Below are 15280 nucleotides of genomic sequence, written 5' to 3'. Positions count from 1 at the left end.
AGTAGGTAGATTTTCATGTATTTCAATTATCTTTTAATTTTTAATATATTTCCTTCATGCTTAAAATAAAGAAATATATTAACCACTACATTAAAATATCCTGAATTTATGGGTGAGCAGACTGAAGAGTGGTATATGGCATATGTTCCGCATCTCAAAAATTCAGCCAATAGGGGAAAACTGGTGCCATTTTTGGAATCAGTAGGTAACATATACCCAAAAAAATAGGTCTGAGGGAACATGGTAATGCATCTTGGGAAGTATTATCAAAATAATATCTGAAAATGATTTTTTTTGCAATGTGCACCTTCAAAATTGAGGTGTGCATTGCACTCAATGGCACATTGTACTCTGGTAAAAACAGTAATTTAATATGTGGGAGACTTGTGTTAAGTGTCTTTGCCCTGGGTTAATGTGGATCATTCCTATGTGGCATTAAGCTGCTATAGGACCAATCACTTTGCACATGGATCTATGTGGTCAATATAGATGCATCCCAGGGCTCTGGAAGAGTAGAAGTTGAATCCCTGTTCGGTCATAAAAACTCACCTGTGCATGTAATCCTCTCTCAGCTTCAGAGGAAAGCTATGGCAGTTACTTCTCTGATACTGTTGTGATAGGTTAATCTTAATCTCACCACATGTCAGAATTCACTTGAAGGCAGACAACAAGACATATAATAGATTACACAATATCTAACCAAAAATATTTCCATAAACTATTAAAGGTACACAGTTCTATGTATTCTCTTACTTGCCTTTAAGTCCACTGTGACACCGCCCTGGGTCGTCTTGGGGCTGAAATGGGTGGAATAAACATGATGTAAATAAATAAATTTGGCAGTCCTATGAACAAGATGCCTTCAAGACAACCCCGTTATTAACACCTTGGTTAAGATTTTGAAACATTAGGGCTGTGGCTTTCTTGGTTGGGTCTATTCATCTTATCTTCATTTAGTTAGATATTAAAAATTTCAGCCGATAAAATTTCTCCTGTTATCCTCATTACTAATAACTGCATCTGTGGATTGTACTAGGGAATTCATACACAACAGCAGATGGAAGATTTCTAAGCCACACATGCCTACTAGGGCTGGGTAACCATGGAAAAATTTGTTTCTAAACTCGATTCGTTTCCAGGGGGCGCTAGCGTTTCCAAATTCTAAATACTTCCGAAATTTTGAGATTTCAAAATTTCGTTATTTACAAAATTTCGTTAATTTCGAATCGATTCGTTAATGGCAGACACGATTGCGCAATATGCTAAAAAAAACCCTCCAAATGGGACAGGGGGAACTTCTGAAGCTTCCCTCTCCCTCTGTTGTTGACTGTTGGTGTGATAATTTATTTTTTATCACTAATAAAACAAACAACTATAAAACTTGCACCAGACATATGGAAATAATTACGAAACAATTACGAAACAATTTCAAAACAATTTTGAACCAATTACGAAACAATTACGAAACAATACGAAATAAATTGGAAAAATTGTTTCGATTTTTAATTACTCCTCACACTATTCCTGCATGGCTCAATATCGGATCATAAGCTAATTTAAATACGAATTAATAACGAATTACGAAATTAACGAACGAAACCGCCCAGCCCTAATGCCTACTTTATTATAGTTAGTTATGCTCCATGGTGGGAGCTCATGTCAAAATGTACAGTGTTATAGTGTGGAATGTCATGCTGTAGACTGCCAAAAGTCCTTCAGTCCACTGTATTCCTAGTTTAAGGATCCATTTTTGATTAAATATCAGCAAACCTCATGAGGTTAATTGTTACTATAGTCTACTGAGGAAGCAACAAACTGAAACAGCAAATTTATGAGGTTAATGACTCATTAGTACTTTAAAATGTGTAGACATACTGACTCTTCATAAAATACAGTGACTTGTGCTTTGCTTCATCATTATTAAAAGCAGTTTGGAAATAGATGCTCTTGTAATCCTTAAAATCTCTTTAAAATAATATAATTTGGGTCTTATGCTAAGAGAAAAATGGAATATAAATTAATACAATACAATAAGTAATAACATTTTGAGGAGTATTTCTCGGTGTCCTGCAGTCATACCGGTTTCATTTGCTGAAGTCTTTATTCAGTCATATATGCAACAATGGAGAACATGATAAGCATTTCTTAACAGGGCCATTTAGTCAGAAGGACTGATAAATAGCAAGATGGGCAGAACTGGAGACTCAACACTTAGTAGAGTTCACTATTGGGAAATAAATGCAGGTATTACTAGGACTTCAGCCTCTTTTGAAGTTTACATTTCTCTCATTTTCAAAACTGCTATTAATGAAGTATGTGCCAGTAAGAATGCAATAATATTGTAAATATTTTCCTTTGAATTTAAGTGAAGCCAATATCACTTCTATATGTGAAAGGGCGAAAATTTAAATTAAATTACTATGGTGAAAGTGAAACCAAAATCACAGAGCAATGTAGTGTAGCAGTTTCAGTGTTAGACTATGACTAAGGAGACCAAAGTTTGAATCCCTTCTTGCCCATGAAAACTCAGATGGCTAATTGCACTCGCTCAGGCAGAGAAAACATCACAATAGGTTCATTTTAGGATCAGAAATACCATAAATCAGAAACAACAAATGAAGCTAACATCAGTATATTCAACAGAACTGAACAGTCCATAATATATGGAAGGAATATCAAGAATATCTCCTCTTTGAACCATTTCTGAATTGTTTGAGAAGAAGGAAGAAGGGAAGCATTCTTATGGAAGGCTTCGTAATTTATAATTTTTATATGATGGAATTTTTATATGATAACTGTTGTACTAGAAGGAAGAATGGGAGGATGCTTCACCAGGATGGAGGGATATAGTTGTATATGAATATTTGTCTTTGATCCAAGGGAAGGGAGAACACTACAATAGGATGAGTGGAGGAGGGAACAGCATAATGGGGAACAGTAAATACATGAATATTAAGAGGTATCGTTCAAAATAGTATGTGTTTGTGTGTGTACGTTTGCAGATTCTGTTATTCTGTTAATTATGCAAATTTAGAATTTTTAATATTTGAATACAAGAATATCTCCTATGTCCAAAAAAGGAGGAGGAGAAAAAGACAGAAAAAGTTGTATAACATACTTAATTGTCAGAAAGTCCTGACAAGGATAAACATAGATTGATGTGAAATTTCAGTTTTGGTTTACCTGTTGAAAATTTGCATGTGGCATTTTTTGTGTAGAAAATATCAGTTTCCTATGTCATATACAGAAGTTATTGTTTTCAGAAGAAAAAATCCAGTGACAAATTTTTCAAAGACTGTAAACTGGCATGTGAATAGTATAAGAAAACTTCTGAAATTACATATTGGTTCTCTCAAAACTAAAATTAGAAAACCTTTACACGGTACTACAGACTAGCATTGTAGTCTGCTAGACTAAAGATTTCATATTTTTGAGATATCAAAAAAACATATATTTGGAAATCAGCCTCAAATTGAACTGGAAGGAGGAGAGAAGGAAGAAAATAAAGGGAACAGATGTAAAAATCCTTAATACCAAAGGTCTATATAAACAAGCAATTAATCAAAGAGGCCATATCTAAAGCCTATGAGAAGGATCTTTGGGAAAATAGTCATATCCTAGTATTGCTTCCCCTCAAAAAGTATTCAGAGGGAAGTTTCCTTTAATTCTGGAAGTAGCACATAGAAATTATAATTAATTGTTTAATAACAGACTTATCTTACATGATTTTACTATTAGGGGAGGAATGAATATTCAGAAATATTTTAAAATACTAAAAATATGCCCATGAGTATTTAGAAACAATAAGGGGAAGAATCCTAGACTGGTGGAAATCATGGCATGGTCACAACTTGTTTTTCTCAAGATTCATACATGGTTCTTTTGTTCATAAAGAGCATTTCCTACACAGGGAACAATATTTTTGGCCACAAATATTGTTTTCTGAATAGAAAGGCCTGTTATTGGAGACTTAGACAACATAACATTAGAGAGTAGTTGATTTACATAAAAATATCACATTCCGCACTGGAAACTATATTTGTATAAAAGATAATATATCTTTCTAGAATGCTATTTCCTGTGCAGAAAATTATGCTTTCTGGGCAAAACAACCAAGTGTGAATTTTGTATAGAAAACAGTAAGTCCCAAATTGTGAATGGGCTTCATGAGCTACATCTTTTTGAAATTTTCTTGTGGCAGGAAAAAATGCTAAAATTATTCATTCAAGAGGAAATTATTCATTCAAGAGGAAATGTAGGGAATGATAGATACCTATGTAGTACCGATCATCATCACCATGTCTCATGGCAGTGAAGTGCTTATATGTTTGAAGAACAGTAAGTTTGTCTTTGTGTGTAGTGTAAAGTTTTCATTAAGGCTTTCCTCCAAATTCTTGTAAGTATCTTCTCTACACGCTTGCATCTTTGACATACATTTATAGAATTGCTCATCCTATAATCTGTGGGAAACATGTGTTTTATTGTGTTGCATAGTTCTAACAAGGCAGTCTAAATTTAGACAAAGGAATGTTGTGCTACACAGAAACTACTGTTTGAGAAGCTGCAAAGTAATTTTATTGCCATGATACCCCAAACCATTTACAATGAGTAGCCTCTCAAACTTTCTGGAAAAAAATTCTTTATTAACACAGTGATAGTTCTAGTAGCAGTACTGATGTCTCGCTACAATATGTACCCTGTGTGAGGAATAGTGCTACATAGTGAATTCTGAAGTTAAATAATAATAATAATAATAATAATAATAATAATAATAATAAATACCTTGGTCTGCACTTAAACACAATTGGCACTGACAAAATTATTATTTGTCTGCTACAAAAGGCCACCTTACTGGGATGTGCACACATTATTCGCCGATACATGACATAGTCCTAGACATTTGGGAAGTGTCCGACATGTGATCCAATACAGCAACCAGCAGAGTGACCTTGTTTGCTGTGGGACTCATCTTGTTGTGTTTCTAATAATAATAATAATCATCATCATCATCATCATCATCATCATCCCCCCCATCGGGTGTCTCCATTGGAGAGCCTGATTCTGGCAGCCCAAGAACAAGCCAATCGAACCAATGCCATCAAAGCCAGAATTGAAAATTCGACAACAGATCTCAAATGTAGACTCTGCAAGGAAGCAGATGAAATAATAGATCACATCCTCAGCTGCTGCAAGAAGATCGTGCAGACAGACTACAAGCAGAGGCATAACACCATTGCTCAGATGGTTAATTGGAACTTGTGTCACAAATACCATCTGCCTGCAACAAAGCACTGATGGGATCACAAGCTGGAAAAACTTACAGAGAATGAACACACCAAACTCCTCTGGGACTTCCGGATTCAGACAGATAGAGTTTTGGAGCATAATACTCCTGACCTCACAATTGTGTTAAAAAACAAAGTATGGATCGTCGATGTCGCAATCCCAGGTGACAGCAGGATTGCAGAGAAACAACTGGAAAAGCTGACACGATATGAGGATTTAAAAATCGAACTCCAAAGACTCTGGCACAAACCAGTAAAAGTGGTCCCAGTGGTGATTGGCACACTGGGTGCAGTGCCTAAAGACCTTGGCCTGCACTTAAACACAATTGGCACTGACAAAATTACCGTCTGCCAGCTGCAAAAGGCCACCTTACTGAGATCTGCACGCATTATTCACCGATACATCATATAGTCCTACATGTGATCCAATTCAACAGCCAGCAGAGAGTGTGCTGTGGACTCATCTTGTTCTGTTTCAAATAATAATAATAATAATAATAATAATAATAATAATAATAATTTTTATTTATATACCGCTCTATCTCCACTAGGGGATACAGGGCGGTTTCCACACATACAGCCAGCTGCACTGGGACTGTGGAACAGCTGGCTGGGAGTCAGGTGCATTAAGATCACTACTGACCAAAACGTCATGAGTCCAAAGCCAGCCCTGGTCAGAGCGAGTGTCCAACCAATTTGTGTAGCTTGTTGTCAACCTTTGCAGCCCGAAAGACAGTTGCATCTGTCAAGTAGGAAATTTATGTACTGTTGGAGTTCAGCCTATGGTTGTGTTTCAGGATTAAAGTACTTCTGATGTGGGAAATGATGTCATGAGGGTCAAGATGGAGATGGTTTGGTCAATGATATTAATGCAGAGAATGACATAGGGACACCGGTTCAAAGTGTAGTTTCCCATGATAATGTTCCTACAGGGTATAGGGATGATAGTTTACTCCCTGATCCAGAGAGTTCCCAAGATTTGGGGTTTGAAAACAACTTGATACCTGGAAGAATTAATGAGCAGATAGATCATGAGCACATAAAAAGATGGCTGGAATTTAGCCAGAAAAGACAGCTCAGCCAAGGCTTTCACCTTTCTGCTAGGCTTAGAGAGATAAGGGTGAGAGACAGTCAAGGAAAGCGAAATCAATTTCTGGGTGTTGGGTTATAAAGTTCACTCCAGGGTAAATAATGGTCAGATGAAGCATCGTTTCAGAACCCTGCTAAGCCTTGTTCCATGGAAGCCTTGCTTGGAAGATTCATGTTAAAGATTTCTCGTTAATGGTTTGACTGTTTGTCTCTTGGAATTATATACTTATGCTGCGGATTAATGTTTTCCTGCCTCTGTGGATTTTGTTATAAAGGTTTGGACTTTGCTTTTTAACTTTGCTGAACCCTGCCTTGGATTACTTTGTTCCTGTTTATCTTCCTACCTTTTTGGACTTACCTATTTTCTTAAAGCATATTTTTACCTTGCTATTTTTACTTATCTTCAATAAAACAGGATTGTTTTCCTAATCAGTGTGTGGTGTTTTAAATTCAGAGGGTTATTCCTGTTCTGGAGTGCAACAGGTACCGCCTAAGCGGGGAGGCTAATTTAACTAATTTACGATGCCATACAAATCTCCAGCAAGCCTGCAAATAATGGGGAAGTGTCACAAATGGACAGTGAAGCAACAGCTCCCCTGGTGGCCAGAATACCTTCATGAAAAAAAGCTGGATTGTTAAATTGCCTCTTTGTCTGTCTATATATGTTGTGTGTCTATGGCATTGAATGTTTGCCATGTATATGTACATTGTAATCCACCCTGAGTCCCCTGTGGGGTGAGAAGGGAAAAATATAAATACTGTAAATAAATAAATAAATAAATAAATAAATAAATAACACAGACAAAATATACAGAGTATTCAAAACAAAAACACAAAAAACTCATTGTTACAGACACCACAATAAAGCCAGCACTACAAAGCATCATATCCAAATTATTAGGATCAGCATACTTATTCATAGTAATTCATGAATAAGCAATGTTGAGTGTCAAATAGTACTTCATACTTTTCTCTTCGTTTCAGCCAGATGGACTTCAACTATTAATGTAGAGGTGGGACTCCCAGACTCCTGCAGATATCATTGGACTACAAGTCTCAAAATCCATCCCCAACATAACCAGTAGTGACGAATTCTAGGAGATTCAGACATCTGGTGGGCTGCACAATTTCTACCACTGCCTTACTTTTAATTAGCAAGGAAAGCCAACTTGGAAATGTATATTAAATCACTGGTTCAAGGTAGGAACTCCATCAAAGAATGCAGTCCAGTTTCACAAATTAATACTTTATAAGCAATAATAAAAAAACTTAAAATCTCATCAGCTTTCACTTGCTAGAGGAAGATGTTTCAGTTTGTCTGAAGGACTGGGCAATGAAACTATTCTTCTGAAAACAACTCCTTCCAAATGTGTAGTGTCCTCTTTACTATGTCATTAAGAATCAAAATGCCACAATGGAAATATTATCTTATGCAACGTATGCTATCAAAGGAAAATGAGTCTGTGTGCCTTTCTAAAAATGCTTTGGTCTGTACTAAAAGTTAGGTTTTATAGTAATGTTAATGGATTTGTCAAACAGGCATGATTCCTCAGCTCTTTCTGTTTAGGGATTTACCATTTGTCAGCTAATATAGATTCTGTCTGAGGTCCCTGCGTCACCTTCTGGCTGCCTAGGTGTCTAAATTATGATGGTGACAGGCAGAGTTAACATCAACTCTCAAAATATTCTTATAAATTGGAATCTCAGTATAGCTATATGGGGAAATAAGCAGCCATTTTTGTAATCTTTTAGGCTATATACAAACATATGCATGGCCCTTGGGGAGAAACACAGACATGTCAATATCAGATTGTTTTGATTTCATCATATTGCATTACATTTATTACATTACAGGATATGGCAGACAATATGTTACAGTCATAAGAATTGAATCTCTATTTCTCTGCATCTCTTTAACAACCTTTTAAATAGTAGCACACAGAGAAGCATTACCAACTTAAATAATTTATCGGTAACTTACCAATGTATCCATTAAGAATTTCATCTCATTTGTTGAGGAAGTATAGATCTCTAATCGGGCATCTGGAGGTTAATCTCCTTGATCATTGTTAAATCTAATGGTATTGGTTACATATACCTAAGTATAAGCATTATGGGCATCCATTATATACATAATAGAAATTCTATCTTTTTAACATAATCTCAACATTTTTTTCTTACAGCACAATTTATCAGCATGTCCGGGCAGTTTATTAAAAAGGAACAGCAATACTGGGTTTGAGTGGCAGCTGTGAAGATACATCATAGCACCGTTTCTTCCATTGCAGACCACAGAGCAGTGCCATTATTATCACCTCTTGGCTTCTTTTGTTTTTTCACAAGCATCTGCAAAATTCGCTGTTCAATCAAAATGAGGGCACTGACAATGTCTCATTTATGTTATCCAATCAAAATAGAAAACTTAAATATGACATTATGTTGGGTCCAGTTGGAGTGCTTGACTCCTTCCTTCCTGAATGCATCAGCCAGTGCACTTTTAGCTGTAAAATCTTTTCATTTCTCAATGTTAACAGAAAAGCAGATGCACTCATCTCTTTGTTCATGTTTGAGTATATTCTGCTCAGTATTATTCTGCCTCTTTATTACCATAAACACACACATATAAACATTCTAACACAACTTCCTGAATTATATCTTATATCCTTTATGCTATATTCCATAGGGGTATTTTCAGTACTCTGCAAATATACCCTTAGGCCTCAAAGCTGGAAACCAACATAAGCATGGCCTTTAAATTTTATGGAAAACATTGTTCATCCTCTTTGAATGTGAACTCAGCTTTCCTTTTCATGTACAGTTCTAGCACAATGATAATGAACTTTTGCTCTTCCAGATATACGGGACTTCTGCCACATCCTTTATGTCTGGGGTTAGTACTGTCATTGAGAGAAAAAACAAGGTATAAACCGGGGGGGGGGGGGGGGTGCTGTTATGATATCCCATTCTTTTTCCATATATATATATATATATATATATATATATATGCTCTGTTCATTTTGAGTGACATCAAATTATATCAAAAACTGCTGGTCTAATTGCCACCAAATTGGGCCACAAGACACCCACTAACCCAAGGAGTGACCATCACTCAAAAAATTGTTTTTGTCATTTGGGTGTTGTTGCTGGGATTTATAGTTCACCTACAATCAAAGAGCATTCTGAACTCCACTAACGGTGGAATTGAATCAAACTTGGCACACAGAACTCCCATGACCAACAGAACACACTAGAAGGGTTTGGTAGGCATTGACCTTGAGTTTTGGAGTTGTAGTTCAGCTACCTGACTGGGCCACAGTAACGTGTGGCAGGGGACGGCTAGTCATTGTATAAAATAACTCTCCCATTACTGGAAGATGTCTTCTACATAGAATAAAATACCTTCTGAATCTCAGAAAGACATTTGCTTTAGGTATTTGGTGATGGAACAGAAGAGAATAGAATGTTAATCTATCTGGTAAATTACACAGAAATTGAATTTTGATTTGAAGTTAGAAGTTAAATGGAACACGGCCTTAGGTCCTCTATTTATAAAAGGAAATCAAACTCAAATTTATTGGTCTTCCTGTGTGACATTATTTTACTTGTCAAGGAACATCTATGTCCCTTTCTCCCTAACAGTTTCTAAGCCAAAATATAAACTGAACAAAAGAATCCATTTGTTAATAAAGTAATAAGATGTCATCTCTACATTATAGTGAATTACAATAGTAGGATCTTTATCGTAACTACCTTTAGTGGGGCTTTTTAAAGTTGTAATGCATCATTCTAACCTTCATATTACAGGTTGGGATGATCTTCCAATCATCTGCTTCAATTGGGAGAGTGTCTAAAGACAACAAATCTCCGTGGTATGGAAGATGGAGTAACAGCACACACCCCCCCCCCCAGTGGCTAGAGTTGAGCACTGTCTACAGATGCCAGAGATGGAGAAAGATGGGAAGCCTTTACCTGTGTTTATGTACTGTCTGATTTGTTATTTGTATAATGGCATTGAATGTTTGTTGTATATGTGTACTGTAATCCGCCCTGGGTCCCCTCAGGGTGATAGGGTGGAGGATAAATAAAAGTATATAAAAAGTATACAAAAATGAATAAAAACTGTCTTTGGCTCAAAGAGATGACTTCTGTTTATTCACTTGAAGGTGTGTTTATGATAAAGTCTTAGCTCTGGAAGTTTTCAAACCCTTACATGACTTATGTACCTAACACCAACTTCCTTTCCCCATCCTATTCATCTCATTTTTTACTGCAGTTCTGTATGTGTATATCTGTGTGTGTGTGCATCCTTTTTTTTTTTTTTTGAAACAGTATAGAACAAATTTGTATAATACATGGATCTTCTGTATTAAAAAACTTACTGGTTTTAGTTTCATTTTTCCAAGCCATGTCATAGATCTTTGCATTATTTTTTCTTAATCTCTACAGAAAGTTCAGCTAGATTCTGTGTGTGAAATGAGATAAGCAATGGCATATTTCTCACAGATAGGCATGTGAACATTTTAGCTCCTTATTTTATTTTATTTTATTGGCACTATTTAAATACCTTGTGTTAACAGGCAAACCTTTTTCAACTGTAGCCTGAATCTCTGGCCCTATATTTCCCTGTCACTTAAACATTCAATTACCAAACTGTATCTGGTATTTAATCTCTCCATCAAGTTTTCACTTGTAATTTACTGCATATAAATTGGGATTTTAAAATAAGGGAAAGTGCTGAAACACACCTTAGCTGTAGCTTAGACATGTCCAACATAGCTGCTGCTGTATGAGTAAGAATTTGTGGTTTAAGTATATTTCCTTTGTTGGTATCTGATTATAGGTTAATGACAATATCACTTATAATTCTTTTCTCTTTTTTCAACTCTATGATGGTACATTGGGAGGTGGAAGCATAGTTGTGGGCTAAATAGTACTTTAGTTGTGATCTTAAGTTGGAGATTATGAACCCACCAGTTTGGGGCTAGTGAATGAAAAGTGAACTCCTATTAGGTCATAATTAGAACCACCCAGATATTGTAGCAGCAGGCCCCCTAATTGGTGACAATGAGAAAGTAGATGCTCAGTATTGCTATAGAAACTGCAACACTCAGGATCTATACACTACATTATAATAGCACTTCACTTTAACTGCCCTGGCTTCCATTTCTGGAATTTGTAGGTTTGTATTGGAGAGAAGAAGAACTACTTTATTTTTCTACCCCGCCTCCATCTCCCTGAAGGGACTGGGGGCGGCTTACATGGGGCCAAGCCCAAGGCAACATACAATTAAAAAAGAAGAAGAACAACATATTAAAATAGCATGAAAACAGCATAAACAATAATAAACAAGCATCAAAAGCAACAACAGATTCATTTTTGAAGGGGAGGGGGTTAATATGCGAAAGTAGTTAAAGGATAGGGTGGTCAATAAGTTGGATAGAAACGTAAAGCGGCATAGGAATAAAAACATAGAAATAGAAAGATTAAACAGGATCAGTTCAGCTTAACTTAAAAATGTAGTAATGTTATATAGGAATTTGGGGAGGGAGTTCCAGAGACGAGGGACCACCACCAAAAATGCCCTTCCTCTCGTCCCCACCAGCCGCGCCTGAGACAGGGCGAGAGCAAGAGAAGAGCACCCCAGAAGATCTTAACAACATAAGCAACATAACTCGGCTCAATCCCTCCTGTCATTTAGGAAGAAATTGAAGTCATGGTTCTGGGACCAGGCTTTTGGACAATAGACATAGATAGCACTTTGAACATGGAACTGGATATGGAATTGACTGGAATGATGATACGGCTATTAGTACTGTTTGTTTTTTTTTACTGTTTTAATGAATGTTTTACTTATTGTTTTAATTGTTAATATATTGCTCTGTTAGATGTAGTGGCATCGAATTGCTGCCAAATGTAAGCCATCCTAGAATAGAATCAAAGAGTTGGAAGAGACCTCATGGGCCATCCAGTACAACCTGCCAAGAAGCAGGAATATTGCATTCAAATCACCCCTGACAGGTGGCCATCCAGTCCTGAGTCCCCCTTCGAGGGTTGAGAAGAAACATGATAGAAATACCGGAAATAAATAATAATAAATAAATAATCTCTCACTTTATTATATATTCAATTTTTTTTGGGGGGGGGGGGACTGTTTTCCAATTTAAATTCCCTTTGATTAATTTGTCTGAACTATATGTTGTACACTATATTGACATATGGATAGTCCAAACGTACAGAGGACGCTTGATTAGTTTCATATAAAACAACTCAACTTGTTTGCAGGCATTAATTGGAACAACTTCAATGTGATGGATTTGTCTGTCAAATCCTAGAGACATTTGTCATTGTTTGTCATTACCTTATGATGGCCTCACTAAATATAAGTATGTTTTTGAGTGCACTGAGTGATTGCTGACAATTTGACATGAGACAAGTATTGAATAAATTTGTGCTGTCAAAACTGAAACAAATTAAAGTCAGACAGTTTCCATCAGTCAAAAAATCTCCAGAATGTAGGTATTTTATCCAAGTAACTTGTGGCAACCTGACTTTTCAATGCTTCAACCACTGGATATCTATATCACATTGCAAGGCAATGGAAGCACAGCAATGGAAAATAGAATTAACTGCTGCTTAAAATGAGGAATAATATTTCAAAGTGGAGAAGATGGACTTTTGAATGAATGTTTGCAAACTGATGGGCAAATGTGGCCTTCTAGATGCTTCTGGAACACATCTCAATCCTTCCTCACAATTGACTATAATGGCTAAGACTGGGAAGAGCTGGAGTCTAATAACACATATATGATTTCAAGTATCCTATCTTGGATAGGAATCAGCAGTATAGTTTGTACTTAATTTCCTGATAGGGACTAGAGTTGAAGATTCATTAACAATGAATTCCATAGCTTAGTCAAATTCATTTAATGTTACCATTAGGAGTGATGAGCCTTTCATCCTCCAGGCATTTAGTGATCTTAGCTTCCTGAAGGAGAACAATGGGAGTAATAACCCCCCACATTCAGAGGTTCATAGTTCTTAGCTCTAGACCTAAACCATATTGTAAGCCATGCTTCTTTTGGTGGACAGGGGAGACTCAATTGAGCACATGTTGTACAAGCAAGATGAAGGTCTGGCATCATCAATACATCTAGTTTGAAGACATGTTGAAAATAAGCTTAGATATGCAAGAAAGCAACATTTTAGATGGAACACAACCTCGGCTGTTAACATTGGTGAAATCTGACATGGATCAAGATTGCCAGTTTGCAAACATGCATGCTTTTTTCATGGATCAAAAGCTCTGAAACACCGAGATGCATGATTTTACATATAATAGGATAGAGATGGGGGTGGCATCACTGGAAGAAACAGCCTGTATTAAACTTGCCTGGTGTTGTGATTCTTAGTAGTTATTTATGGAAGAACAAATCTTGTCTTATTAGTTTGCCCATTTGAGAGAGTTATGAGATGTTTTAGAAAAATAAAATGCATATAAAATAATATGCACACATGATAATAGTGTGTGTGTACATTATAAAAATGTGGGTGGATAAGGGAGGGGAGTGCATAAATTTCCACATGGGAAAAAAAATCTCAAAAGCTCACAGCGTAATACAATATAAGTTTATGAAGAAAATGCTGGATAGATTTGGAGGAAGGCCAAAATTAAATTGAAAGACTTTTACACACTTGCTCTGATGTGAAGACTGTTAAGGTTTTGCGTGGAACAGAATCACCAACATGCAGACTGGTTTCTTTTAAAAGTAAATATTGGGGTAATGACCAATGCAATGAATTAAAGTTTCCACTAATAATGTTAACAATAGTGAATCTGTCTATCATCTATCTATCATCAGTTGTAGTCTATAGCCAAAAACAAACGTAGAAGAAAGGAATTTTTTTTTAGACTGGGTAACTAAGAAGGCCAGTACCAAAAATGTACCAAACCACCTGTGGCAATACAATTTTTCAGGAGTGAACAAACCTCACTGGGATGCTTTGAAGTTCTGCCAGGTTGATGACTTTAAATTTTTCAGTAGACTCCAATCCAATTGACAAAAAAAATACCCTGAATCCCCTGTTAATGAAATACTCTGAGAAATGTAAAGCAGAAGATGTCAGAGTAATATGAAATTAACAAACCTTTATGTGATGGATCTAAGAAATATACTGTATTGTTTGGAAATAATAATGTTGATAGCCTCTTTTTTGCCATATCCCTAAAAATAGCTTAAGTAGGGCTAATGGCAAAAGATAAGGAGCATAAAACTTAAAAGTTTGCACATGTAAACCCTACTCCTCTCTTCTGGTGGTTGAAATCATGGTTAGAAACATAGTGTATACTGAGGTAATTGAATCCGTTCAGTTTTTCATAGTTGGGTATTGTTCCAACCACTGTTTTCCACTGATAATTATGTTCTCCAACTCAATAAGCACATGGGATTTTTAAAAAATCTCACAAATAACATTATAAATGTGTTTTCAGATGAAACAGAAAATGCAATTGAGAAAACAGATAGTAACATGTGTTGCAGGTGCTTTATTCACAACTTAAAACAATAAGACATGCTGGGTAATTGGTGTGATTCAGCATGGATTCCATGATCTGTGCTTGTAGACTACTGACATAATCAGGGCATACAACTGAACTAAAGGATCTGTCTCCATAATGCGTATGCATAAAACTATGCTAGTTTTCCATGGCTGTCAGAATTGCCTAAATTGCACAGAAAGAGATGATTACAAGGTTGCTGGAGTCTCAATTTAAACAGAAAAAGGTAAGTTGTACTCTGTCTGCAAAGAAAACGTTTCGTATGGAATTATGAGCAGCCTAGATGTAGTATTTAAGGATGACTATAATAAATTAGGAATTGTAACATGGCTCATTCATCTATATCCATTGT

This window comes from Anolis sagrei, chromosome 5 (genome assembly GCF_037176765.1).
Source record: "Anolis sagrei isolate rAnoSag1 chromosome 5, rAnoSag1.mat, whole genome shotgun sequence".
In the NCBI taxonomy this organism is placed as follows: Eukaryota; Metazoa; Chordata; class Lepidosauria; order Squamata; family Dactyloidae; genus Anolis; species Anolis sagrei.
Note: the sequence above shows the minus strand (reverse complement) of the source record.